The sequence below is a fragment of the Ipomoea triloba genome, chromosome 10, assembly GCF_003576645.1.
Source record: "Ipomoea triloba cultivar NCNSP0323 chromosome 10, ASM357664v1".
In the NCBI taxonomy this organism is placed as follows: domain Eukaryota; kingdom Viridiplantae; phylum Streptophyta; class Magnoliopsida; order Solanales; family Convolvulaceae; genus Ipomoea; species Ipomoea triloba.
This window is the reverse complement of record NC_044925.1, coordinates 18,362,581-18,366,716: the sequence shown is the minus strand read 5'-3', so window position 1 is coordinate 18,366,716 and position 4,136 is coordinate 18,362,581.

The following is a 4,136-nucleotide window of genomic DNA, read 5'->3' as shown; positions in this document are numbered from 1 at the left end:
CTTTTTTTTTTTTTTTTTTTTTTTCCCCCCCCCCCCCCCCTCCCCCCTTTTAAATTAAAAAATTGTGGTCGTTTATCGCGTTTTCACTAGTCATAATTATAATAATATTATACTTTAAATATATATGTACATACCTTATATATATATATATATATATATATAGAGAGAGAGAGAGAGAGAGTTTGGATCATATGAGATCACTAGTTTAGGTAAGATCGTGAGATCAGATCTTGTGCATCCATTTAATAATGTAATGGTCTATATTGATTTAAGATGCTAAGTTGAAGTGTGTGCGAACTGTAATAAAATGTGTGCGAATGGTGATTAAGTGTGTGCGGACGGTGATTAAATGTGTGCGAACGGTGATTGATGTACAAGATTTGATCTCAAAATTTTTTAATTGTCTAGATTGATTAAGATTCCAAGTTGAAGTGTGTGCGAACGGTGATTAAATGTGTGCGAACGAAGTGTGTGTGTGTGTGTGTCAATCAATCTAGACCATTAAAAAATATTACATTGATGCACAAGATTTGATCTTACGATCTTATCTAAACAAGTGATCTCACTGGAACCCTACTCTATATATATATATATAGAAAAGTATATATATATATATATATATATTGTCAGAATGTCACATTTATTGAGTTATTATTTACCATAATAATTATTATATTTTATTATATAGAAAAGTATATGTATTGCAATTAACCAAAATTTGACAAAAGGACCAACATTGGAAAGAATTTGAAAGTCAATGGACTTAAATTGTCCAAATTAAAAGTCGGGGACTAATTTTGGAAAATCAACATAGTCGGAGGACCATTGCTGAAATTAACTCATTTCAATATTATCATTTGCAAAAATAATGATGCATATTTCATGTACAATTGTATTAAGATTAGAAAAATATTTATAGTTTAATTTCAATCAATATTATTATTTGGAGATTCTGTAAAATAATAAGTAGAATTGTATTACGGGTAAGAAAGTATATATATACTGTAATTTTAAAACTGAAGGGCTTGATATAGTTTGCCTATATTTATATATTCATTTATTTATATTAAATATTTAATTTCATGTATGAAGATTGAATTTTTTTGCATATATATTGTTTTACTGGATATGCATGTGTAAAGTTTTTCTTGCTTGTCAACAATATTGTCACTTTACCTGCAGATTTATAACACAGAAGGCAGGGAAAACCAATAAGAGTGACGAAATAAACTATTTGCTACCGTATATAAGCTAGCAGCAATGCCAAAATTTAAAGCATAATAGAATAAACCATTTGTGAAGCATTTAGTCCACTCAAACAAAGAAAAACATAATCATAGTCTAATGGTGCAGAAATAGGAAATTTAATTGTCCGGAACACAAATATATATTGTTTTTCGTCAATCAAAAACCAATGGTCAAGGTTCTAATGTATTGGGTTCGATCTTAGGTTCTTCAAACCCTTTGAAGACGATGAATAGTCCATGTTTATCTATTTAAAGACTGCTGTTGGGAGTGCTTTCATCAACCAAAATGACTTATGGACTTGACGAAGATGTAGCTTCTAGTGGTGCTATGCCCTGGATGAAACTAACTATTAAGAAAAGCAAGGCGGAAAAAATATTACTGCAAGAGGAAGAAACATGTTTAATGAGAACTAACTTGTTCAGCATTGTCTTGTAGAGTGTTGATATTGCATAGACATATAACAATGCATCAAGCGGAGCCTTATATAGCTTTTCCTCGTCTTGGGGGATAGGTCGGAGGTAGAGACACTAGTACAAAATTGATCATACATATAGGACAATTTGCATCCGGAGTTGAAACTCCAAACGCGTAAAGTGACACGGTCGCATTTTTGTAATTAAAATGTCCACTATTTAATTATTTTTTTCTTAAAAAATAACGGACCATCTACGTCCGAAGTACCCACTTCAGACGCAGATGGTCCGTAGCGTTATACCATCTGCGTCCGAAGTCGGAACTTTAGACACAGAGTGTGTTACGCGTTAGACCTATCTGCGTCCGAAGTACCTACTTCGGACGGAGATGGTTCTTTATTATTATTATTTTTTAATTATTTTTTTAGTTAAAACGTTTTGAAATATAGATATGGATCTCAATCACCATCGCCGCACCATCTTTAATTCCCACACCATTGTCGCACCACCTTCCCCACACCATCACCTAGGGGTGAGCATCGGTCGGTTACGGTTAATAACCGAATAACCGATGAGATTTTTTAATACTTCGTAACCGACCGAGCATACATGTATAACCGACCGAAACCGACACAATCGATTTCGGTCGGTTATTTCGGTAACCGAAAAACCAACTGTGAACTGCATAAATAAGATTTTTATAATTCATCTTTGATCCAAACTCATCTTTGACTCATCTAAAGATTTTAATAGTAAAATTATAACTAAACAGTGAATAAACTGAATTAGAGTGTAAATAATAAACTAACATTGAACCTAACTTTTAAAAATTTAACAGTGACTGAATTAGAGTGTAAATAATAAACTAACATTGAACTTAAAACTTAAAAATTTAACAATGTTTATTAAGTACACTGTTAATAAACTAACTAATTAATAACCTAAGACAGAAAAGATTTACTAAGTGTGCGGTGTGCCTACATGGGTTTGCTAATATATATATACTGCCTACTGGTTAACTGGTTTACTAATATTATATGGTGACCGCGGTTATTACACCTTCATAACCGAAAAATAACTGAATAACCGAAATTTTTTTTAGCCTTATAACCGATAACCGAAATTATCGGTCGGTTCTATTATCGGTTATCGGTTATGTCGGTTTTTCGATAATTATGCTCACCCCTACCATCACCGCTGTCGCTGCGCCTCCCATCGCCTCCCGTCAACACAGCCACCGCTGCGTCCACATCCTATGCCCAGCCGCTGCACTCTATCGCTTCACGTCCAGCCGAACACCCAACCGCTGCACTCCATCGCTGCTCTCCACTAGCCATTGCTCCTCGCTACCGGTCGCCTTCCCCTGTTCCTCGTCGGTCGCCCGTCTCAGGTACGTACATTACTTTATTTTATTTATTTGTTTTATATTTAAGAAATATTTATTATTGTTTATTTTAATTTTGATTAATTATTGTGTGTTATTGTATATGTTAGGTATTAATATTGTGATAGTTTAATTAAAAAAATTGTGTATTATGTATATCTATATACTTGCTATTGTGTGTTAAAAATGTTCAATAATATATTTTAGAAATTTTCTTGTATATTATGTATTATGTGTTATGTATACGCATAGAAAAATTGTATATTGTGTATTATGTGTTATGTATATATAAAAAATGAAAGTGAAAAATTATAAAAAAAAATATAATTATCAATAAACAAAAAATAATTTTATAAGTATATCAAATTAAAGTATATAAGTAAATAAAATAAAGTATATAACCAAATTTAACAAAATGTTCAATAAATAAAAAACAATTATCAAATTCAAGTATATTAGTATATAAGTAAATAAAATAATCAATCAAAAAAAAAGTAAATAAAATAAAGTATATAACCAAATATAACAAAATGTTCAATAAATAAAAAATAATTATCAAATTCAAGTATATAAGTAAATAAAATAAAGTATATAACCAAATTTAACAAAATGTTCAATGAATAAAAAATAATTATCAAATTAAAGTATATAAGTAAAATAAAAAAATTAGTCCATGGATGCATGTTTCAATATTATTATTTACAGAAATAAGGATGCATGTTTCATGTACAATTGTATTAAGATTAGAAAAATATTTAGTGTAATTTCAATCAAATTATTATTTGAAGATTCTGTAAAATAATAAGTAAAATTGTATTACGGATAGAAAAGTATTTATACGGTAACTTTTTTCTAAATTATTGCAATTTCAATATTATAATTTGAAGAAAATAAGGATACATGTTTCATGTACAATTTTATTACGGTTAGAAAAGTATTTATAGTCTAATTTCAATCAATATTATTATTTAGAGATTTTGTAAAATAATAAGTAGAATTGTATTACAGACAAGAGGTTTTTTTTTTTTTTTTTTTTTTTTTTTTTTTTTTTTTTTTTTCTTTTTTTTTTTTTTTTTTTTTACCGATTACAG